Raw genomic sequence first — 26,993 nt, forward strand, 5'->3', positions numbered from 1 at the left:
TAAGTTGCTTGGGCTTGTTGGCCTACCCAATTGGTCTCGAGAGAGTCAATTGGGCAAAATCACTCTTTCTACCGAGAGGTGTGAGAGTGAGTGCAATCGTGCAACGGTTATAGCATAAGCCCCATAATCATCATTCTTGTATTAGGAATCTCTACCCGTTAGTTGACCACCTAGGTAAATGCCACGACCCTAGTGCCTTTCTCTATCTTGCATACAACCTAGAATTAATATCTTAGCATAATTTAGTTATAATTAGTAGTTGTTAAATTGTAGTTGATAATCATAAAAACCCAAAAATGATAGAAGATCAATTAGAAGCATACACGCATTTCTAGGTTAAGCAAATATCCAACTCCCTTTCTAGCTCCCTGTGGAAATTGACACCGATACCACTATTGGGTAAAAGTATTAGCGCCCACTCTTCCTAAGGTTGAGTCCGCTGCGCGATTCACTCATCCGGGCCATTCATCACTTAGTGCCCTCCCAGCCCAGAGTTCGTCACGTGCTTCATCAGTTCAGGGCTCTTGTATGACAGATTCTTCTACTAGTCATCCCGGTGCTAGGGGTTCCCTTCAGTTCCCATCACCAGCACCAGGGGGATGTTATAAGTCTGGAGAGTTGGGGCACATGTGAAGGCAGTGTCCTCATCGTCATGGGGGTCCGCCTCAGCAGAGGAGTCAGCCATCGGCTTCAGCACCAGTTACGTCACCACCCACCCAGTGAGCTAGGGGTGGAGGACAGTCAGCTAAGGGTCGCCCCAGAGAGGGAGGTCGATCAGGTGGTGGTCAGCCCCATTTCTATGCACTTCCAGCCAGACCAGATACTATTGCTTCAGATGCTGTGATCACAGGTATTGTCTCTGTTTGCCACAGAGATGCCTCTGTATTACTTGATCCTGGTTCCACCTTTTCATATGTGTCATCATATTTTACTCATTATTTGGATATGCCCCACGAGTCTCTTGTTCAATCTGTTCGTGTATCTACTTCGGTGGGCGATACTGTTGTTGTGGACCGCGTATATCGGTCATGTGTGGTGACTATTGGGGGTTTGGAGACCCGAGTGGACCTTTTGTTGCTTAGTATGGTTGATTTTGATGTGATATTGGTCATGGAGTTGGTTATCTCCATGTCGTGCTATTTTGGACTGTCATGCTAAGACAGTGACGTAGGTTATGCCGGTTGTGCCACGGACTGAGTGGCGAGGTTCGTCGGATTATGTTCCCAGTAGGGTGATTTCATTCATGAAAGCCCAGCTGGTGGTTGGGAAGGTATGTCTTTCATTTTTGTCTTTTGTTAGGGATGTCGGTGTAGAGACCCCTCCCATTGATTCAGTTCCGGTAGTGAGGGATTTTCCGGATGTATTTTCTGCAGACCTGACGAGCATGCCGCCGGACAGGGATGACTTCGGTATTAATTTATTGCGGGGCACTCAACCCATTTCTATTCCACCATATCGTATGGCACTAGCGGAGTTGAAGGAGCAGCTTCAGGAACTCCTTGATAAGGGGTTTATTCGGCCTAGTGTGTCGCCTTGGGGTGCGCCTGTTCTATTTGTTAAGAAGAAGGATGGCACGATGAGGATGTGCATTGATTATAGGCAGTTGAACAAAGCCACAATCAAGAACAAGTATCCTTTGCCTCGCATTGATGATTTATTTGACCAGCTTCAGGGAGCGAGTGTGTTTTCCAAGATTAATCTCAGGTCAATGTATCACCAGTTGAAGATCAGGGACTCGGACATCCTTAAGGCAGCTTTCAGGACCCGATATGGTCATTATGAGTTCCTTGTGATGTCTTTTTGGCTGACCAATACCCCAGCAACGTTCATGCATTTGATGAACAAGGTGCTTCGGCCTTATCTAGACTCGTTTTATTGTATTCATTGATGATATTCTGGTGTACTCGCGTATTTAGGAGGATCACGCTGAGCATTTGAGAGTTGTATTTGCTGCAGTTGAGGGAGGAGAAGCTTTATGCAAAATTCTCCAAATGTGAGTTTTGGCTCGGTTTAGTTGCGTTCTTGGGTCATGTGGTGTCCAATGAGGGTATTCAGGTTGATCCGAATAAGATAGAGGCGGTTTAGAGTTGGCCCAGACCATCCTCAGCCACAGAGATTTGTAGCTTCCTTGGTTTGGCAGGTTATTACCATTGATTCGTTCAGGGATTTTCATCTATTGATCACCCTTGACCAAATTGACTCAAAAGGGTGCTCCTTTCAGGTGGTTGGATGAGTGTGAGGCAAGCTTTTAGAAGCTCAAGACTGCCTTGACCACAGCTCCAGTGTTAGTTTTGCCATCAGCTTCAGGTTCTTATACAGTATATTATGATTCTTCTAGAGTTGGTATTGGGTGTGTGTTGATGCAGGAGGCTAGAGTGATTGCATATGCTTCTCGTCAGTTGAAGCCTCATGATAATAACTACCATGTTCATGATTTGGAGTTGGCTGCCATTGTTCACGCGTTGAAGATTTGGAGGCATTATCTTAATGGTGTGTCTTGTGAGGTGTTTACTGATCATCGTAGCCTTTAACACTTGTTCAAATAGAGGGATCTCAATTTGAGGCAGCAGAGATGGTTGGAGCTACAAAAAGACTATGATATTACTATCTTGTACCATCCGGGAAAGGCCAATGTAGTGGTCGATGCCTTGAATAAGAAGGTGGTGATTATGGGAAGTTTGGCATATATTCCTGTTGGGGAGAGACCTCTTGCAGTTGATGTTCAGGCCTTAGCCAATCGATTTGTGAGGTTGGATATTTCGGAGCCCAGTCGGATCATAGCTTGTGTGGTTTCTCGGTCTTCCTTGTTTGATCGTATCAGAGAGCGCCAGTATGATGATCCTCATTTGCTTGTCCTCAAGGACAGAGTTTAGCACGGCGATGCCCCAGATGTGACCTTTGGTGATGATGGGGTATTAAGAATGTAGGGCCGGATATGTGTGCCCAATGTAGATGGGCTTCGGGAGTTGATTCTGGAGCAGGCCCATTGCTCGCAGTATTCCATCCATTCGGGTGTCGCGAAGATATACCAGGATTTGAGGCAACACTATTGGTGGATGAGAATGAAGAAGGATATAGTGGAGTTTGTAGCTCGGTGTCTCAATTGTCAGCAGGTGAAATATGAGCATCAGAGATCGGGTGGCTTGCTTCAACAGATGGATATTCCGGAGTGGAAGTGGGAGTAGATCACCATGAATTTTGTAGTTGGACTCCCACGGACTTTGATGCTGTTTGGGTGATTGTGGATCGGCTGACCAAGTCCGCGCATTTCACTTTTGTGTGTACTACCTATTCTTCAGAGCGGTTAGCTGAGATTTATATCTAAGAGATTGTTCGCCTGCATGGTGTCCCAGTTTCCATTATTTCAGATAGAGGTACTCAGTTTACATCGCAGTTTTGGAGGGCCGTGCAGTGAGAGTTGGGTACTCGGGTTGAGTTGAGCACAACTTTTCACCCTCAGACGGACAGGTACTCCGAGCGCACTATTCAGATATTGGAGGACATGTTTCGCGCTTGTGTTATTGACATTGGGGGTTCATGGGACCAGTTTCTACTGCTCGCGGAGTTTGCATATTACAACAATTATCAGTCGAGTATTCAGATGGCTCATATGAGGCTTTATATGGGAGGCGGTATAGATCTCTAGTAGGTTGGTTTGAGCCGGGCGAGGCTAGACTTTTGGGTACAGACTTGGTACAGGATGCTTTGGACAAGGTGAAAGTGATTCAGGAGCGGCTTCGTACAACGCATTCAAGACAAAAGAATTATGCTGACAGAAAGGTTCGTGATGTGTCTTACATGGTTGGGGAAAATGTTCTACTGAAGGTTTCACCCATGAAGGGTGTTATAAGATTTGGGAAGAAGGGCAAATTGAGTCCTCGATTCATTGGGCCTTTTGAGGTGCTTCGGAGGATTGGGGAGGTGGCTTATGAGCTTGCTTTGCCACCTATCTTGTCGGGTGTGCATCCCGTATTTCATGTTTCTATGCTCCGGAAGTATATTGGTGATCTGTCTCATGTCTTGGAATTTAGCACGGTTCAGTTAGATGGTGATTTGACCTATGATATGGAGCCAGTGGCTATTTTTGAGCGGCAGGTCCGAAAGTTGAGATCAAAGGATATAGCTGTAGTGAAAGTGCAGTGGAGAGGTCGGCCCGTGGAGGAGGCTACTTGGGAGACCGAGTGGGAGATGTGGAGCAGATATCCACACCTGTTTGAGGCTTCAGGTATGTTTCTAGACTCGTTCGAGGACGAACGTTTGTTTAAGAGGGGGAGGATGTAACGACCCGGCCGGTTGTTTCATGAGCTACAACCCTGTTTCCCCCATTTCTGCTTCTTTATATGTGTTCTTCAGCTGTATTTCATCATATCGTGTTGGTTGGTTCGGGTTCAGAATGGTTTTGGAGTGAATTTAGACACTTAGTCTCTTTTGAGTACGCTTAAGTTGGAAAAGTCAACCAGATGTTGACTTATGTGTAGATGATCTCGGATGTGAATTCTGATGGTTCGGTTAGCTCCCTTAAAGGATTTTGGACTTGGGAGCGCTTCCGGAATGTGATTTCGAGGTCCGTGGTAGATTAAGGCTTGAATTGGCGAAATTGGAAATTTGGCGTTTCTCGGTCAGTAGTGGAAATTTTAATTTCAGGGTGGGAAAAAGATTCTGGAAATTGGAGTAGGTCCGTAGTATCATTTGTGACGTGTGTGCAAAATTTTAGGTCATTCGGAGGTGATTTGGTAGGTTTCGGCATCGTTTGCGAAATTCGGAAGTTTGGATGTTCTTAGGCTTGAATCCGAGGGTGATTTGGCGCTTTGATGTTGTTTTGAGTGTTCTGAAGGTTTGGATAAGTTTGAATGGTGTTATGTGACCCTTTGGTATTTTTGGTTGAGGTCCCGAGGGCCTCCGGATGAATTCAGATGGTTATCGGAAGAGTTGGAATTTAGTTGGTGCAGTTGAAGTTTCTGCTTCTGTTATTTTTGCACCTGCGGATTGGGCACTGCAGGTGCGAGGTCGCAGATGCGGTATGGAAGCCACAAATGCGGACTTTGAGGGCCAAGAGGAGAAACCGCAGATGCGGTGTGTTGGACGCATCTTGGGACCATAGGTGCGGTGCTTGGGGCGCAGATGTGGTCCTGGGAGTTTAAGTGAAAATCGCAGGTGCGGTTGATTAGACCGCAGAAGCGGTTGTGCAGGTGCGGTAGAAGGACCGCAGATGCGGAAATTGCTTGGCGGAATGTATATAAAGGTTCTTTTGCGAATTTTTGCCCATTCTTCACCATCTTTTGCCGGGTTTTGAGCTTTGGGCAGTGATTTTCAAGAGGAATCGAGGATTATCAGTATGTTACTTAGCCTTTATTACTTGTGTTTATGGTGATTTTCCTACTGTTTAATCCTGAAGTTAGTGGGAATTTTGGGTGAAGTCGAAGGGGTTAGGGCTTGAGTTTTTGAGAGTTTGATTTGGGGATTTGAGGGACCATTTGAGGTCGGATTTTGATGAATTTTGTATCTATAGACTCGGGAGTGAAAGGAGTTTCTAGTTTTGTAATTTTTGTCGGATTCTGAGCCGTGGGCCCAGGGGGGCGGGGTTGGGTGAATTTCGGGATTTTGGTATAATTTGATAATCCTTCGTATGGAATTGGTTCATCGGCCTATATTGATTTCATTGTATTGGTTTTGGTCAGACTCGGGATGTTTGGAGGCTGATTCTAGAGGCAAGGGCGTCGCGGAGTAGGGATTTGATTGGTTCGAGGTAAGTAATGATTGTAAATCTTGTCCTGAGGGTAAGAACCCCGGATTACACACCGTTTCACTATTTTGAGGTGACGCGCATGCTAGATGACGAGCGTGTGGGCGTGCACCGTTGAGGATTGTGACTTGGTCCGTCCCGTAGCAACTATTAAGTTGCGTAATTGACCGGAAACTATTAGATACTTATGTGCTTTAGAAAGAATTTTTATGATTTGGGCTGAATTTCATAATTTGGCATCGTGCCAAGCTGTTTGGACCCTTACGGGCCTTTTACTATTATTTCCGTGCTGTTTTGACTTAAGATATGTACTCAGTCATGCTATGTTTTACTGATTTCATACCTCAGTCTTTATTACTCCGTTTTGATGCATAAAATGATATTTTGGGTTGAGCACCCTATTTTACTAATAGCCCGAGTGGCTTGAGAGGTTTTTGACTGAGTAAGGCCGAGGGTCTATGTCGTGACGATATTATGGGATCGGGTTGCGCGCCGTAGCATGTTGTTATCGATTTGTGATTATGAGAGGACAAGGGACTGATTTATTATGCCACGAGGTGGCTTGTTATAGTACTTGGGCTGTAGGAGCCCCTCCGGAGTCTGCACACCTCCAGTGAGCGCGGGTACCCTGTGTGAGTGATATGATGTTATGCCCGAGGGGCCATTCTTGATTCATATTGTGCCCGAGGGTCCGTTTACGAGTGACTGTGAGGTTTGCACGAGGGTCTGATTTTCAGTGATGTTATGCGCGAGGGGAGATTTATGATTCATGTTTCCCGAGGGACTGTATACAAACTATGTTTTACCCGAGGGGCTATTATGATTTTATCATCTTTTTTTACTCTAAATTGCATTGAGCTTCCGTTGAAACTGTTGAAAAGCATCTTCAAATGATTTTTCTGAAAAATTGGGTTTTTAAAAACGGAAGGATTTTGACACATATACTGATTGAAAACATGTTGATCTTACTGAGTTTTGTGATGTGGATTTTCTGTGTTTCTTGCTGCTCAATATTTATTTACCTTTATTACTTACTGAATTGGCGTACTCACATTACTCCCTACACCTTGTGTGCAGATCCAGGGGTTGCTGGACGTGCTAGTGAGCGTTGATCTTCATCCGCCGCGCATACTTGAAGTTGGAAAGGTAGTTGCATGGCGACGCAGCCTTGCCCTTCTCCCTCCTATCTTCCTATGCATATTAGTAGTTGATTTCCAGACTATTTTTGTCTTGATATGTTTCGGAACAATTGTAGTATTGCACATGACTTAGTGACACCCGCGGTCGGGCTTTATTTTCCGCGTTTTGGTTTTTGACTTTATATTAATTTTTATGAGGATTTCAGTATGAAAAAGGTTGTTATTTATATTTTAATGAAATGTTGAACTATTTTGCGAATGTGTCGGCTGGCCTAGTTCCATGATAGGCGCCATCACGACCGGGTTGATTTTGGGGTCGTGACAGTTTTGCATCTCATGATTTTGATAGCAACTGTCGGCCAAATGGTTAGAATTGTATACCGTATGAATACTATTTTAATATATTCTCATTCTTCATGAAGGGAGTATGAAAGGTTGAATTAGCAATTATTGAGACTTTAAGTTTTTTAACAATATGAAATATAAAGAAGTAATAATTGAGACATTTATTCTCACAATAAGTCTTTTGCAATAAGAAATAGAAATGAGTGAAATAATAATAATTGAGATAATCGTTTATACAATAAATCTTTTACTATAAGGAATAAAAATGCGTGGAGTAGTAATAATTGATATATTCATTCGTACAATAAGATAAAATAAATAAAAAGTAGGAAAAAGGTCAAAAAAGATAAAATTAGAATATAGAGAAGATCAAAGGGTGCAAAAGCTGGCCATATGAAGGGTATTACGTCTGTCTTTTTTTCTTATTAATCTCTTTCAATTATTTTTGTTAGAATATATATTTACATTTTTGTACAAGAATATTTTTGAAGTAATGTTTGATTAAAGGAGAAAGCCGTCACTTAGTTTTTAATAGGTAAATTTGTTAATTAACTTTAAATTTTGGGGGTGTTCCCAATTTTAATATAATACTAGTCTTTAAACACGTACGTTGCACGTGTACCCTTATCAATGAGTTAATAATTTAAAAGATTATACAAATATTACTAACTAATATATTTGAGTAGTAAAATAAAAATTAAAAAAGTAAGTTTTATGTATGATAATCCTATTAGCTAGCTCAGTAAAGAAAAAAATTCTCCCCCATATACGTCCTCAATGCCTTACTGCAATTTCAGTATTTAAGTCATGTATTCTTTGTTTTTTGGAGAAAAAATGCAAATAGAATATCATTACTATATTCTTGCCAATGATGCATTATATTTTGAGGAAATGAATAATCCTCTTACCTTCTGTCAAAGTAAGAGTAAGTCATTTTGTTGTTATAACTAAACGAAGAACAAATACCATTATTGTTGTATATGTTGTTAGTACGCGTCAGAACTTAACCTAGAAGATAACTATTGATTTCAATAAAAATTTAAGCCTGTAGAATTCATGATGGATGACAAAAGTGCAAATTGAAGTAGGGTTCAAAATCAAAAAAAAATTAATGAAATTTAAAAGATATTTTATAACTATATAGAAAATATTACTTATCCTGAATAGGTTGTCAGGTTCTTGACCGAAATCTCAATTAATCTTAATTCATTTTGCTCCTCTTAGGTCATTGTTTAAGCAAGAAGATTAAGTATGGTACAAGATGGAGAGTTAGAAAATTCACTTTCTTGTGATTTGTTTACTTTACCTCGAATTAATGACATCGGTTCATGGTTACAATAGAAGAAAATAAAGTAACAAACAGATCAATACTTTCTACTGAAAACAGTAAGAATTATTTCCAAGACAAAATATGCATAGACAATAATATCGAATTTCGTGGATATAGATACAAAAATATATTCAATAAGAGGAGAAAATATGAAATAAGCAAGACACTTATAAAAAGTGCATTAACAAAGAAGATATAAATTTACCTGCGAAGGTTGATTTTGTGTGTGCCACTTGTGGACGAATATTGACTAAGGCCAGTAAGCGGTAGCAAATGGCAAACATATATAATTAACAAAAGAATGATGCTAAATCCGGAAAGCAATATTTCATAATTAACCTAATATTTTGTATAATTCAAGATGATCAACTACAAAAAATAATCTAATAAAAAAACATTTTCACATAAATTGTCTCTTCCATACCAAACAGGAAAAAGGAAATCAAGAGAACATTTGTGTCACGACCTGGAATTTCCACCTTCGGGACCGTGATGGCGCCTAACATTTCACTTGCTAGGCAAGCCAACGTTAGAGAATACAGGAATCAACTTCAGCAATTTTTTAATAACAGAAATAATTAAGCTAAACAGAAGCTAAACAGAGTTTGCGCAATATTATAAAACCCATAATATCTGTTGCATTTAGGATCTGGAGTCACAACTCACAAGCTACTAAGATTAACTACAAACAGAGTCTGAAAGAAAATACATTGTTCTGAAGAAAAAGAAATAGTAAAACACTAAGACTAGGGAGAGACTCCATGTCACGACCCAATTTCCCCTCCGTTGGGTTTCATGATGGCACCTAGTCTTAGGGAATAGGTAAGCCTAACATTTATTGAATATCAACCATAATAAAGAAAATTTAACAGTCTCAGTATAGAAATCTTTATAGAATTTACATCTTCCCAAAACCGGCGGTACAAGTCATAAGCTCTACAGAGTTTCGCTACAACTTCTAAACACAACAGTACGAAAATAAGCACAACAGTGTGAATACAAAATAGGAAGGTGACTCCAAAGCCTGCGAAAGCAGCATCAGGGTTACCTCGAGTCTCCTCGGCCAGAATCCACACAGCTATTAACGAACAATACCCGGGTTTGCACAAAAATGTGCAGAGTGTAGTATGAGCACATCATAGCAGTGCCCAGTAAGTATCAAGACTAACCTCGGTGGAGTAGTGACGAGGAACAGTCAAGACACCTACTGGTCTAATAAGCTAAACAAGTATAAGAATAGAAACAACATAACATGATATCTATATAAAGACTACGTGATGTGGCTAACAATACGGTAATTGAAATAAGGAAAGAAAACAACAAGTAAGACCGGAACACTATAATAAGAACACAGAAAAACGAACGGAAATACAACCCAAATCCGAAATCACAAATACGGTAAAGACAAGTCATAACTTAGCAACTACGAATAAATAATTCCTTCAAAAAATATTTTTCAAAAATAGTTCTTTCAAAATAAATACCTTTCGAATATAATCTTTCCAAATAATTATCCTTCGAATATAAGTCACCTTGTGACACCTCATCTTATATTCATACAATACGGGTCTCCATACCTGAACCCTAACACTTGGCATCTTGTGCCCTCATTGTCGCGCCCCCTTTTTTGCTCCTCGCGGAGAAAGTCCGGGTTTCGACATTCATGGGGAATCGACTCGTTTCCTTTTGGGAATTGGGTATTTTGAAGAGTCGGCACCTAACGGATTATGGCGCGTTAGGGCACCTAAAGTAATTAACTCATGTAACTAGTTGCATTACCTGAGATTAGGGTAAGGGCTCGAAATAACCTTATGGGGAAGGTGTTAGGCACTCCTCGCGGTCCACAACGGTGTGTTCCGGCCGAACTTATATGAATTAGTTATTTTGAACAAGTAAACAGTTTCAACACATATTTGCAAATAAAGGTATGTTTTCACATTCTAAATACATGTACGATTCAGGTGATGGGGGGGGGGGGGGGGGAAGAGAGAGATTTGAACAATTTGCACATGTATATGTAAAGAGAAGAAAGTTTATAAAATTTAAACACATATGGAATTAGGAAAGGGGAGTCCTAGGTTGATTAGCCTACAGGATCATACCCATGCAATGCCCGATAATCACTCCTCAATGAAGGGCTACATGTGACATTAGCGCGCAGTCATCATATCCTTTAATTACCAATTACCCACCCCTTAGTGGTTATATGAGCGATTTTAATTAACGACCTCTAAGAGTGCTGCTACCCGTCCCTTTCTTATGGTCCTGGAGGAATTTGGGACCCCATAAATCTAGACAGTTCTAGACAGCCTAAGGTTTATAAAAAGGCAAAAACCTAGGCGACAGGCAAGTAACATATAGGACAAACAAATAAGGACATACACTTAGAAGGCTCACATTTTACCTCCGCATGTATATAGGCAGTCAAACAACACGTTTAAAACATAGCTTTTTCTGAAGAAGTTAAGAAATCCTAAGAACATGATATCACAAAAAACTAAACATGCAGCGTTTGTTTTTTATGGAAGTAGCAGGATCCTAGCTAGTTTACCTACTGGTTTTACAGCTTGTTAAACCTGGATAATTTCACTCATAAACAGAACTGGTTTGAATTTTAACGCCCTAAGGCTTGTCTAAGTGCGTATATGCAGTCACAACTCTGGAAAAAAAAAATCATTTGAGTCCTTTATCCTATAGGCATGCTTTCTATTAATTAATTAACACAACATTGAGGACTATTAAAGAAACGAGTAAGATAATTGATTAACTGATTCAGAACCTATAGGCATGATTTTTAATTAAACTGGTTTAGATCCTATAGGCATGATTTCTACGATTAAGGTTGATTTTAAATCCTAAAGGCATGATTGCTATGCTTAAAGCTGATTTTTAATCCTATAGGCATGATGTCTAATTATATAGAAGGTGAAGCAAGCAGAATTTATTTGACCAAAGCGAAACCCCTATAGGCATGTTATCTAACAAACACACTTGAACAAAATGAACCCTATAGGCATGTTATCTAACAAACACATTTGAACGAAATGAACCCTATAGGCATGTTATCTAACAAACACATTTGAACAAAATGAACCCAATAGGCATGTTATCTACCCATCTTTACCCATAGTATACAACTACCCTCCCTTTTCACTAGTCACCCCAATATCTGTTTACAAATAATTATTACAAACCAATGATTGAATAAAAATTACATAAATAGAATAGAAATTAAGCTATAGGGAGCCTGAAGTAGGCCCAAAGCAAATCCTGGTGTACCAGGCCTTCACTAGTCTCAAATGCCCAAGATTTCATAGCCCAATTCAATTCCAGGTGTGTTAGAGTTTCCTAAGGATCTCAAGGATCCCGAGCAGTGCTCACACCCTGACTTTCTCAAATAAAGATTTATTGTGTGCAATGTGGAAGTGCCAGCCCTGATATGCTAGAGTTCAGAGAGGTCTCATGGACCTCTAAGCAGTACACATACCAGAGGGGCAGAACTTAATAACCTAAGAATAAGTGAGAGTGCTTGACATGATTTGAAAGAGTTTTTGGTCAACAGTATAAAGAAATGTCTTAGGAGTGAAGAGATTCTCTGAAACCAGTACTAGTTTGAGTGGCAAAACAGTTTGAGAAAAACATGAACAACATTTTTGAAATCAGAGTGCAAGTCACACAAACAAACAACTTCAAAAACACTTTTGGGCAAACAGACTCTACATATAAGGAGAAAGGGATTTAGGGACATATAGAACACACCCTAATGTATAAGCAAATAGATGCACAAGCTTCTCAAGAAATTGCAAGTTAATTACAAAGGTTACAGCAAAGACATGTTGAGAACACATAGATCTTGAACACACAATCAGAGTACTTTGTAGGGCTAGATGACTTAGTAGGATCTCATTAGTGAAGTAGAGTAAGCAAGATTTAGATGAACAAACTAGGCAAGCACTTCATGAAAACATTCATAGTTTGGAAATACTAATCACAGATAGAACAAGCAGAATTAAGACATGCTGGGTGAATCGATAAACAAGCAATGTAGCTTGGACATGCTAATGAGCAAACAGTATGCGTTCAATTATCACAAGGCATGATTGGACATATTAAACAACAAACAGATTCTCTTGGATAAATATACTAGTCAGAACAAACTCTAATATGCTAAGTGAGACAATAGTTAGGCAGTGTGATATAGGCATGCTGATTACACTTTGAGCGCATGATAGTAAAATAATAAACAGGATTGGAAGTCACAACTAATGAATTGAAACAACAAAGAAACACATAGTTTTGGAATTTGAATTGAATCAGGACATACCGGTTGAAGAGAGGATACGGAGTATAGAGTAGAGATGGTGCAAATAGCCAGCCTTAGCTTACAGCCGGCTGGGTTAGTAAAGATTACAAGTAACAGAAGAGAATAGAGAGCTTTAAGAGTGTGAGAGTGTTGATGAACTAATGTTCGTGTCCTTTCAAAAGTCAGAATGGGGAGATTATATAGCACTTAGCAGAGTAAAACAAATAAAGCAAAGATTATTCAAGAGTTCCAAATAAGGTATGCAAGTAAAATTAAATAGTTAATTGGGGCTAAACCTAATCAAATGATTCAACAAAATCCGGAAAGCACCCCTTAAATTAGGGAGAATCAATTAACAGCCAAGTTACAGGTTCAATAAGGTAAATAAATCAATCAAAGACCCTCTAGGAGTCGGTTATAGTAATTAAATCCCATAAATCAGGCTAATAAACCAATTAAGGCAAGTAGTACCAGTCATGAGTCACAAATAAGGAAAGAAATCACAGAGAAGCACCAATCTCGGCAAAAAAATATAACTTGAACCCTAATTAGGCAAATAAAATCAGTCAATCCCTTTTAATTGACAGAACTAACGAATAACGGGTAAAATATTGAAATAATCAGTGAATTAAGCAGAAACCCTAGGGGTTAAAACATAGATATGAAAAATCAGTCGAACAAGTAAAGAGAACCACATTCAAACACTTTAGAATTTTTGCAGAAAACTTAAAAAGGGATGAAACCCTAGTTTGAAAACACTTAAAGAAGAAAACTTGAAGGCATGTCAACATATAGAGATTCGAACAAACAGAAGTCATAGAAGTCAAAACCTGAAGTATTGTAGTGTTTAAATATCGGTCAGTAGTAAAGGAGTAAAAGAATCCAGAAGAGTAGCCATGGAAGTTTAAAAATGTTTCAGATACCTAGAGGTTCGACCAACAAACAATAAGAAAACAAACCCTAATATAACAAAAAAAATGTTCAGACATCGATGAACTAGTAAAGAAGTAAAGGAACTTTGAGTAAAATCAACGATGAACTCAGGATCGTTCCCGAACTACGGAGATCTGAACCGATTCGAGTCCAAACACTGGAGTTCTTGAAGAAAAGAGAAAGGATAAGAGGATCTGGCCTTTGAATCAAGGATTTGAACCGTGAAACTTAAATAAAAATCACTCACAGACCATGGACAAACTTTTGAAGAGCCTTAAATGAGATCTGGACTAGATCTGTTCGAGGTCCTTCCACAAAAACCACACAGTCGAACAACCAGGGAGATAAGAGACAAGTAGAGGCCTCGTACAACCATGGGAAGCCATACATCGAGTAGGAATCATAGGGCTTAGGGGTGGTTTTGGGTGGCGGCAGCTAGGGTTAGGTTTAGGTCACAGAGAGAATTGGAGAGGAAAAGGGGTTTCAGGGCGGCTGTTTGGTGAAAATGGCTTAGGGCTTCGGGGGTTAGGTTAGATAAAAAAGGAAGGTTTGTTTTGGACCGTTGATCTCTTGAGATCAACAGCCAAGATTGATTCCAGGCTGGGGCGGGTTATAAAATTGGGTCAGGGTTTTGGGTCAAGTTAATTGGGTTGGGTTTTAATTGAGCTAGGGGTCCGAATTTAATTATGGTTAAAGGTGCTATTTGTTAAATACCCGATTTAATTGATAAACAATTTTTAAAAATAACCAATAGGCTGTAAAAAAAATGATTTTCATGCTTGGAGATATATTAAAATAATTACTTAATATTTAAAAAATGTAAAAGGCTATTTTTTGGTGAAATAATGTAATAATGCATGCATAGGCTATAATTACAAAGTAATTGCAATTGCATCCTAAAAATACAAAAATGGCTATTTGTGCAACAATTGAAACTTAGTACAAATGCACATGATAAAATTAAACCACAAAAAATTATTATAATACTATTTGTGATACGATTAGTGATCATTTTATAAATAAAATGCTAGGAGAAATTAGTTAAAATATTTTAAGATGCAGAAATTGTAAAAGAAATGCCAATTGATGCCAAAGCATAGTTTTGAAAACATTATAGGAAAAATTGGGTATCAACACTCATCACACCTCATAATCATACTGGAAACTCACGTGCCAATAGATCCATTCTCACATGGAAGGCAAATAAACAAGGGTGTGCGTCTATACTCAGCAATATTAAGAAACCTCTTATCTGATAAGGGTGCTTAGCCACGTGTATACTTGTGCAAGTGTCCTATCATAGTTCATACTAGCTAGTAAGCATAAGGAAAAGAATGGACAACATGTAGAATGTTTACACAGGGGTAGGATCAATGAAAAGCACAGCTCGGAACACAATGATAATAACAGGGGATTTCCCAGATACCATCCCGTAGTCCCAAACGTAAATGTGCAGGGGGATCTACCGGAATACCGTTCCGTAGTCCCAAAATAAATATACAGAACAGGGGGATCTAGTGGGATACCGTCCCGTAGTCCCAAACGTAAATGTGCAGGGGGATCTAACATGATACCATCCCGTAGTCCCAAACGTAAATGTGCAGGGGGATCTCCCGGAATAACGTTCCGTAGTCCCAAAGTAAATATGCAGAATAGGGGGATTTACCGGGATACCGTCCCGTAGTCCCAAAGTAAATATGCAGCGCAACCAATAGAAATAACAGCTACAGCATGGCAGAAACCTCGTACATCACCACAACAAGTACAATAGCAAAAATGATAATAAAACAAGGTACGGTGAGTAAATCAACACAAGAACTTTAAATCACAAAGAAACAGTAGAACCAGTTCACAAGGAATAACTACAGTAAAGAATGCTAGGCTTAAAGGGAATAGTTCAACTAGGAAAAAGACTAACATGTAGCAACAACCCCACAATATACAAGTCAACAATAAGGAAGCCAACACGAGTCAAATAGTTCCAAATAAAGGCGAGTCAACTAAGATATAAGTTATCTAACTCCTTTTAAGGTTGAGCAATTGCGAAGGATATTCAACAATTCAAATAATGGTAAGCAACAGAAGATAATCATCACTCCAACTAAGAGTAAACAATTATAGGATGAGACAATAACAATTTCAATTAAAGATAAGCAGTTATGAAAAGATAGCATGACGATAGAAGAGGCAAAATCTTCAATTAAGTTAAATAAGAATCAAATAGGCAATACGAGTCAATCCTAAGGCAATAAATTCTAATATAAGCATGTAGATGAGAAACTAGCAGATAGGAACTCAGTCATATCAAGAACAACTTCATACACAATGAAGATAAGGACCTAAGAACCCTAAAAGGCCAACTATCAACAAATAAGTCTGAGCACGTGTCACACCTCCTTTTCGCTTGCTACACCCCGTGAAGGGGTATAAAGGAGTTTTTCCAATTAAAGGACAATCGAATCGGGATTCGTTTTATTAAAAGATTCAGAGTCGCCACTTGGGAGATTTATGGTGTCCCAAGTCACCAGTTTGAATCCCGAATCGAGGAAGGGTTTGACTCTGTATTAACAGTCGCGAACCAGAAATCCAATTAAGGAATTCTATTAACCCGGGAGAAGGTGTTAGGCACTCCCGAGTTTCGTGGTTCTAGCAGGGTCGCTCAACTGCCATATTTGGCTAAAATCTGATTTTAATACATGTTAAACCTATAGTGCAATTTTAGAATTATTTACCGCTTTTAGTCAATTATTAAGAAAGTGAACGTCGTTTAAGAGCGTATTTTTGGATCACGTCACATGAAATGTACCCGGATCCTCGACACCTCTTATTCAACGTTTTGGTATTTGGATTTGGGTCGCATGAAATGCACACCCGTATTTAAGAAGGTAAAATTATTAAAAGCGCACCTAAAGTGGCTAGCGTCTTGTTAACTTTGCGGGAGGCCATGAAAATTCGCTAAATGGCACGTCCCAAATTTCTAATATATTATTAATAAAGCAATTAATGAGGGCCCCACAATTTATATATTTTTTGTTTGGCGAGGCTCGTCTCACTTTTGTTATTTAAAGGCCAACCTAAAGCAAACTAAGAGTTTCTATTTTTTTTTTATGTCTTTAAAAGGGTCAAATTAATTTACATTTATAAATTCGAGCCTCAAATTCAAGTCCGAATTCAAACAAAAGGGCAAGCCCTCTTAATTTGAACCCGCCACCTAACTCGAAACCCAAATTTATATTTGCAAATTAATCTCCTATTCCTAATATAATTTTAAAAGAATTGTTTGACTTCTAGCAAATTTGGGCCTATGAGTTGGCCCAAACATGAAAGCGATTCGGTCACATGGGTTGGGCAAGAAGAAATCACTGGCCAGGCTTTAGGGCCAATAAGGCCCAAATTCTTGACAGATTTGGCAAAGGGGAGATCACATGGGCAAGGGGAAATTACTGGGCAAATCTTTAAGGCCAACAAGGCCCAAACCATAAGCAAATTTCGCAAATGGGAGATTACTGGACAGGGCTCCATTTGGCCCACTAACAATTAATCAAAATATGCTGTATCAATCAAGTCCTACCAATATTTGAGTAAACATGTAATTAAACATGCTGAATTACAAATTTCGTTCATATCTAGATGCTTATTCAACTGAAGCAAGAATTGGCACTAAACTCCATAATCACTCCCATAAAATTCCTATACTATACGAGATTTTACTCCTATTAACCACATAAACCTGAAGCGATTTAGAGCTGGACCTGGGCTCAAATTCACGATTCAACCAGCATTTACCATATTACATGTTTAACATGAAGCATTTTTGATGTGACAAAGCAATCTATATAACATGTGAGATATTGTTTACTAACACTCATATGATTAGTCTTACTGTACTACAAGGACTTATGAAATTAACAATCAGCAACAAGCAAGCTACGAATTAGGAAATTGGTATAGTCCAATCCAATTACAACATTAGCCACTAAAACTGGAATCAAACTAAGCTAACACAACATCAAGCCAACAGTGATAGAATTTCCATTCCACTTCTCAAATCATATGTACATCACCATAGTTTAGAGCTTGTACCTGGACAATGAACCAGATAAGAGAAGAAGTGATCAGCAGTAGCAAACAGCAACAGTCAACAGCTTATATCAACAACAAAATAGAGCCAATTCTTAAGCCAAAATAGCACCACAACACCCAGGAGATAATAACAGGAGTCAACAGCAACAAAATAACCCCCAAATACACTTGTTCGACCTCAAATTTACTCAAAAGTGGACTAGAACTCAAAGCTAACTTCAAACAAAGCAATGCAGTAGTTTTTTTTGATTTTTTACTGGATTTTTATATGTTTTGGAATTTTTTGCAGAAATTAAGATCTAAAGCTGAAAATTGAGCCTGATCTCAAAAGCTCTTCAATGAAACAGTTTTTTTTAGTTTTCTGGAGTTTTTTGATCTAGGATCTAAAGGAACTTGAGCTTCTATTGTTTTGAAATTCAAATTTGGACTCAGATCTGCAGAGAGGGTTTTTGGGGTTTCAAACTTTCTAGAAACTTTGAGGGATTTTCAGATGCCAAAACCTGGGAATTAAGGCATTGGACGTGCCTTTTATAGGCAAAAACTGAGGGGCAGCTTCAGATATTTAGTTTTACACATTAGTCCCTCCCTTATTTCTACTTAACCCTCTATTTTCTGACTTGTTACTCAAGTTATACTATAGATTTCCTGAAATGCTAGATTGAACCCCATTCTAGAGACTTCTAGGGAGTTCTAAATTCAGTTGCTATCTTATTCCCTAAGTAAACTACCCTTATTGCCTCCTTGAAATTGTCAACCCAACCCCAGCCTTGTTAACTAACTAAACAACCGTGGTTCAAGTAGTTATTTTGCAAATTAATCAGCTAGAATCAAATTCAAACATAACTCTTAAACCTAAACTATCTACTGATTTTCAGACTGCCCACTACCATTAACCAATCAAACTAAGAAAATTAACAGCCACAGAACCAAATTGCAACAGGCAGAAATATCAATCAAATTCATCAAATTAAACTAATCGCCATTTATAACCCTAACACTAATTACAGATTAACACAAGATAACAATGCTACCAATTTTATTAACATAATGAAATTAAAAAGAACAAACTCCTATTACTGATTATTAGAACCCAAAATAAGATGAAATGAACGACTGAAAACAAAGAAAATAAACTTGACTACTCCCAAACAAACGACCATCCAAATCAATAATCAAGCCAAACAGTCATGGTAGAGGGATTAACATAAGAAAAGAAAAATTGAAGAACTCACTGTGACGGGTCGAATTCAAGTCCCTTACTGTCAAAAGCCAACCTAGATTTGAATTGGCTAAACTTCACTTGAATTTGAAGTGCTTGACCGGAATTCGGAATGAGGAAGCCTAGGAGACTGTGGTATGCTTGTTGACCGCGATTTGGAAGAAGTGGGTTTCTGACCGGAAACATTCAAATCGATATTCGAAGAGTGCCGGTCAGATTTGAGGGACGGGGTTGGGGGTTTGAAATAGAGGAGGACAAGGGTGCACGGTGTTAATGTGGCGGTGATCGGAGAAAAGTTGGAGTTTTGGCCGGATTTTAAATCTAATATTCGAGAAGATTGGCTAGGAATTGAGGATAGTATTTGGGGATTTGGAAGAGGAGGGAAAAGGGGCTTGTGGTGAAATTTTGGGCGGATTTGGAGCATCGCCGCCGGGCGAAGGCGATTTTCGGCCGCGAACGGCGGTGGACGGACGGAGCACGGTGGTGGATGCCGGCGTACTGGGGGGTGGGGGGGTGGGGGGTACGAAGAAAGTGAAGAATGTTTTTTAGGGTTTTGGGTTATTTTTGGACAATTTATGTAACATCAGAATTCATCAGAGGACGTTGGATTGAAGAACGATGGACGACTGGATTGATTGATCAAAACGCCGACGTTTGAATACAGGGGGGGGGGCAGGGCCGGGTTAATGGTGTGTTGGCGGGATTTGAGATGGGTTTGAAGGTTGTGACGGGTTCTTGGCTCCGATTTTGGCCCAAGGCTGATGGCCTGATTCACCCTTCTTGTTTTAATGAATTAAACACTTTCTTTTGTTTTTTCTTAATTTTCTTTTCTTTTCTTTTTCCTTTTTATTTTTTGTTTTGTTTATTTTCTTTCAAAATTGAAAACTAGCAAAAGCTAATTAACTGCCGCAAACGTTAGACTAATTAGTTTCTAAAAAATAGATAAATCCTAGTTAAAAGCAAACTAACAAAAAAAAAAAGAAAATCTAGAATTGGAAAGAGGAGGGACTATTTTTTGTAATTTTCTTCTATTTTTGTGATATTAATAAAAACATATAAAAAAAAAATAAAAATCTAGAATGGATTCCTAAAATTCAAGTATGCTATTTTGATAATCTTTTTGATGAATGTATAGCAACTAAACATGCACACAAAAATGCAAACAAGGCAACAGAAATCATACATATTAATTCAAAGAATAAAGAAAAATCCTTGTAATTCTAAAGAATTTATAGGAGTAGTTAAGCATGGCAAAAATCACGTGCCACAGCTGCCCCTCTTTGCCGAAGACACCGAAGGGTTTCGGGCAAAGATAATGAGCCACCAATGAAGGATTTTGCCTGCTCAGCCACTCCACGAGAAAGCATTTTTGAAAACCGTCTGACCGAACCCTGCTTCAAAGTTGCCTATAATATCCTTGGCTATAAAGGAATTCAGGTCAGTGTAGTTCGGAAGGTTTGGTAATCCTGGGAACTACCCAGGATCTGTGAATTTCACTGCTGGTTCTACTGCTACTGCTCGCTGACGTCCTTTATTACAACGTGCAAAATAAAAAGAAAGTCTAGCCTTAGTATGAATCTATGAACTACAAAAAGGGTCCTATCTATGTCTTTCAAGCTTGCTCTTGTGTTGCCCTTTGCAACATTGTTGACTTGTATTCTTCGGTGGAATTCTTTTGTTGTTGCCTTGAGTGATTCTGAAGTGTTCTCCTATTTCCCCAAGTAATGCTTTGACCGCGTAAAAACTGAAAATATAGTCCCTGTTCTCCAGGTTGGGGTCTCCGACTGCTAAAACTTGAAACGTAGTCCGTCTGTTCTCCAGGCGCGGGCTCCGTGACTTTTTTCTAAACTTTGAATGTATGCCTCTGTTCTCCAGTGGGCTCGCTGACTGCTGAAACTGTGAAATGTGTGCCTTCTGTTCTCCAGGCGGGCTCCCTGATGCTGGAAACTTGAAATGTGTGCTCTGTTCTCCAGGCGGGTTCCCTGACTGCTGAAACTTGAAAATGTGTGCTCGTTTCCAGATGGGCTCCTGACTGCTGGAAACTTGGAAATGTGTGCCTCTGTTCTCCAGGCGGGCTCCGTGACGCTGAGAACATGAAATGTGTGCCCTGTTCTCCAGGGGGCTCCTGACTGCCAACAAAAGACAAAAAAGAAAATTTTCTTCCCCAGTTTGGTGACTGGGTGCAGCATGTTATCAAATATTAAAAGCTAAATATGGAATTCATTCCTTGTTCTCCAGTGGGCTCCTGACTGCTGAATTTGAAGATATTCCTTGTTTCACAGGCGGGCTCCTGACTGCAACGCTGAAAGTATCCCTTTTCTCGCAGGTGGGCTCCTGACGCAAATAAACAAAAAAAATTTTCATGCCCCAGTTTGGTGACTGGGCTACAGCATTGTTATCAAATATTAAAAGCTAAAATTGGAATTAACTTCCTTGTTCTCCAGTGGCTCCTGACTGCTGAAATTTTGAAAATATTCCTTTGTTCTCCAGTGGGCTCCTGACGTGCAACGAAACAAACAAAAGAAAAATTTCTGCCCCTGTTTGGTGACGTGGGTACAGATGTGAGTATTAAACTGAATTATTCCTAACCAAGAATTGAAAGCAAATCCATACTATCCAGGAAGGGTCCTGATAACTCCTAACAATTACGAGCCCTAAGCTATAGTCTTCTAAAGGTATTACTCCGCTACATTGTTGTCTAGAAGGTCTTAAACTACCTTCCCATTATCCAGGCGGGTCCTGACAACTTCTAGTTAAAGGACAGTGTTAACCTAGCAATATCTACTGAAGGTACGACTCAAACTTAAAGCTACGTCCACCATTATACAGGAGGTCCTGAAAATCAAAATTTAAAGCTTAATCTTTAAGTGTGTCAATTCCACGGCTGAAATTAATAACTATCCCTACAAAATGCTTGTTACCTAAGGGTTCTTAAAAAACTGTGTCCCATTATTCAGGAGGGTCCTGACACACCTAATTAAATCCTATCTTAGACAACCCTAAGGATACATTTGGGCTAAATTAGGGCTACTCAACTTGTTTGGAAATTTAAACTAAGTCCATTTCCAGAGCGGTCCTGAGAGCTTCCAGTCATACCCTGTTTTGGGTGCTACTTTTCTTACGGAAGGTTTCCTCCGCAGTCCAATGAACTTTCTTGCCCCTGTTTCCAAATCAAAGAAAAAATCTTGTCAGTTTTAAAAAATGTGGCTAGTTTGCTGGCATTCTTGGCTAGGTACATCCCGCTGCGACTTTACTCCGTCTCGCTTTCCTGGACTTGCTTGAAAACCCTCGGACTTTCCTGACCGAATTTCAACCCCCTGACTCTGAAAATGGGGGGACCCCCAAGTATTCTATTCCAATTATTGTTTTCTTGTGTTTTCTGATCCCTTCTTTGAAACTTCGCTTCTTCCCCCACAATTATCCGACCAATCCACCGATGAAACCTCAGGGTCCTTTATGACTTAACTTTGCTTTCAACATTTTTGATATATCTGGCCCTGTCTGTAACAACTCAGGAAGCTAGTAGTTAGCTTTGGAACCATTCCTTCCTTTTGGGTTTCGAACAGAACTGAACACTGAAACATCTTAAAGAGATAGACCCTCGAAAGAATGAAAATGCAATGACCTCTGAGGTTAAGATAAAGAGAATCCCGAGAACGGATGATTTGTAAATGAAGAAGAAGAGAATGAGAACTTATCTGAGTGGAAACAGCTGATAACCATTGAGCATGCTATGCAATTTTGGATTAATCACCCAATCTGTCCAACCAATCAACTTTCAAATTGCCCACGCTTTGGGTTGCCCAGAATTTCATAACCTGATTTCTTTCGCCCAAACCTTAACGCTTATTCATTCTTGCAATGGTCTTGAACAACTTTCAACCATAGACTCATCTCATTTCTATCTGAAAAACTGCCTCGTCTTACGATGTCCCGTGAGGGTTTTCACCAATAAAACTCTCTCATTTTGATTTCTCTCAACTCACTTCGCCTTAACGGTGCCCGTGAGGGTTTTCACCAATAAGACTCTCTCATTTTAATCATTTTCCCCCTGCACCGGAGTGTTGCCCCTGATGTGAAATCACTTTTACTTGCCTCGTATTGGCACTTCCTGAGATTAATCAGAAGGTCTTTTTTGGACTGTAATGTGGGCCTTTTTGATAGGGTTAGAAAGAAAGGTAGCAAAGGCTCCAAAACATTCCAACGTGGGTTCAGATACAACTTCGGAACAAATTCTCACAACACACAACATCTGCCCAGTTCTTTCTTGGGGATTGAACTTTTATTTCGGTGTGACTGAACTCAAAGAGAGTTGCCTACGTACCCTTTCGGGATCAAATCAAACGTAGTTCAGGATAGAGAATTATTTGTTGTTGCAATCTTTCCTTTTTCTTCTATTCTTCTTTTCTTTTCATTTTCTCTCTTCTCTTCTTTTCTTCCATTTTCTTTTCTCTCTCTTTTTTTTAGATTGTGTTTCTTGTTTCTTTCCGCTGATTTTCCTTGCTCCGTACTCCCAAGTTGTTACTGATCCGAAATAGGGGTACGGAAAGAAAAAATAAATGAAGGCTCAAAGGGGTAACAAAGGATACATGTTTGGAATAGCAGAATCAAAATGCCTTCACCATTTCAATCTCAAAATATGCAAATACAATAAAGACAATTAAACTCAAGAAATCATACATACTACCGCCTTGACTAACAATCAGAGTTGATAGCCATTCTACACATTTCCTTCCACATCCGTCAAATTAATGCGCCGTGGACTACACTCTGTTACAACAAAAGCCCCTGCCAGTGTCGGGCGAACTTTCCTTTCGCCTCAGCCCAATGAGTAGGATACGCCTCAACACCAATTCCCTACTCGAATTTTTCGCGGACCGCACCTTCTTGTTATTATGCCTCCTTGCATTCTCTGTGGTACAACTGACTCGTAGACATACTGCTGCCAATCTCTTTTCATCAATCAACTTAGTTGTCCAAGCGGGAATTTAAACACCAATTCAACGTCATCCAATTTTCCGCTCAGCATGATCTGAAGGACGGGATTTCAACCTCTGCGGGATACTTGCTTCAGTGCCATACACCAGTGAATAAGGAGTTGCCCCCTACTGAAGTGCGGACAGTAAGTGCGAATAGCCTAAAAGGGCAAAAGGTAACTTCTCATGCCATTGGCCTGACCCTCTACCATTTTCCGAAGTATTTTCTTTGAATGTTCTTGTTAGCTGCTTCGACTGCTCCATTCGCCTTAGGATGATAATGGGGGTGGAATTGGCGGGCGTGAATCTTAAACTGCTGACATGGTCCTCTGCCATAATGACTGTTGAGATTGGCCCCATCGTCTGTGATGATTACCTTCGGGATCCAACCCGACAGATGATATATTCGAATGCACAAAATCGATCCACTTGCCTTCTTTGTCACAGATTTGAAGGTTCTTGCTTCAACGCCACTTAGTGAAATAAGCAATAGCTACCAGAAGAACCTGTGCCCATTTGGAACGCTGCTGGCTCGATCGCCCCAATGACATCCATTCCCTAAGCAACAAACGGCCCATGGTGGCGACATTGTATGCAATCAGAATGATAGAGAATGAGATCAAATCTAACATGTACCTGACATTGTTGAACTTGCGCAACGAAACTGATGCAATCTCGTTCCATAGTAAGCCAATAATAACCTGCTCGGAGAATCTCTTTGCCAATACTATCCACTCCATATAGGTCCCGCAAACTCCCGCATGTAACCTCAAGCCATGAATAACTGTAGCCTGTTGAGCATCCATGCATCTTCAACAATCAAGATCTGAGTTCTTCTTGTAAACAACACCCACTGAAGAAAAATCCGCTTCCAGCGTCGAATTGCTCTCTTTTGATCCCTATAGCTTGGTGCTGGGTACACTCCTCCGGAGGTATTGTTTGACATCATGGAACACGGCTCACCAGTCAAGCTCTTCTTCCACCCATATTACAGATAGCATGCCTGATCCGGACCTGAATCTGTAAAGGGTCACATAAGCCTTGTCTGGATGATGCAAAATGTGACGCCAAAAGTGGCCAAAAGCGTCGGCAACCTCATTGTGAATCCTTGGAATATGCCTAAATCTATTGATTAAAAACCGTTGACAAAGTTCATGCAAACACTGGCTGATAACGGTATGAAGCTCAACTTCTAGTGTCTCCCATTCACCCTGAATCTGGTGTACCAGAAAATCCGAGTCACCCATGACCAAGATTTTCCTGGACACCATGTCTATAGCCAATCTCAGATCTCCAAGATACACCTCGTATCAGCCATGTTATTGGTGCAAATAGAACGAAGTTGAGCATGACAGGGTAGTGGTTGCCCTGTCTTCAGAAATCAGTACTGCTCCTATCCCGACACCCTGGCGTTGGCAAGCTTCATCAAAGAACAGTTTCCATCCTGGCTTCTCGACTTGTTCTAAATTCTTCAACATGCAATTAACCCCTCTCCTCGTCAGGAAGTATGTTTTCAAAAGGTTCATATTCATCATCAACTGGGATTCTCGGGCCAAATGATCATCCAGCGTTGTGCCTTTCATTGCAGTTCGGTCAACGTATGACAATATCAAACTCCAAGCAGATTTGCCATTTCGCCAGCCTCCCTGGGGCATGGGCTTCTGAAAAATGTACTTCAACGGGTCCGCCGAAGAGATGAGAAAAGGTGGTATAGGCTGACCGAAAGTAATGTTTCAACTCTTGCGCTACCCAGGTAAGGCACAACACGTCCTCTCAAGTTGAGTGTACTTTACTCATATGATGTGAACTTCTCTTGCTGAGGTAGTAAATTGCCTGCTCATTTACTTCCTGTGATGTCAATGCAGCCCCAGTACACAACCAATAGAAATTATTCCAAACGGTCAGAATAAAGATCAGGGTCTTTCCCAGGCTCCGGCGGACCAAACACAGGTTGGACTAGCCAAATACTCCTTAAATATTGTCAAAGCTTGCTTGACATTCATCCGTCCATCCTGACCGCAGCATCTTTCCTTTAGTAGCTTGAAAGATGGGCTCGCAAGTCGTTGTAAGCTGGGCAATTGAACCTGCTGATTGTAATTCAACCTCCCAACAAACTCATCACCTCTTTTTGTTCCTCGGCGGCGGTAGCTCCTGAAATGGCTTTGATCTTGGACGGGTCTAATTCCAAATACCTCAGCGCCGAACTCACCACAAATCCAATAACTTCCCATGAAACTCCAAACGCACACTTTGCTGGATTAAGTTTGAGGTTGTACCTGCGGAGTCCTGGAAGAAATTTCCTCAATCCTGGACATGGTCCATTGTTTCCTTGAATTATGATTTACTCGACCCCCCCCCTCTAATAGACTCATTTCCCCGAGTAAACATTCATGGAAATAGGTGGTCAATCGCCTATATAGTTGCTCCTAGCGTTCTTCCAACGCCAAATGGCATGACCTTATAACAATACGTTCCCCAAGGCGTTGATGAATGCCGTCTTTTCGCGCATCTTAACTCATCCCATCAAAATCTGTGATAGCCGCATAACAATCCCACGAAGAAACCAATCTTCATGTTTGGCACAATGTCGATCAATATGTGAAATTTGGTAGTGGGAAAGTTGTCTTTTTCGGACTTGCCTTATGAGGTCAACGGTAATCACGCACACTCTGGTCTTTCATCTCTTCTTTGGCACAGGCACAACATTGCTAACCAAGGTGGGATACCGCGAGACCCGGATGACCTTTGCCTCAAACTGCTTGGTGACCTCTTCTTTGATTTTCACATAATGTCTGTTTTAAATTTCCTTAGCTCTGCTTGACAGAAGGGCACGCCTGGGTTAGTGGGCAATTTTGTGGACCACCAAATCAGTTGCCTTAAACCTGGCAGTCATCTCTCTCAGTAGCTGTTCGAGTCGGAGGC

This window comes from Nicotiana attenuata, unplaced genomic scaffold, assembly GCF_001879085.1.
Source record: "Nicotiana attenuata strain UT unplaced genomic scaffold, NIATTr2, whole genome shotgun sequence".
Lineage (NCBI taxonomy): Eukaryota > Viridiplantae > Streptophyta > Magnoliopsida > Solanales > Solanaceae > Nicotiana > Nicotiana attenuata.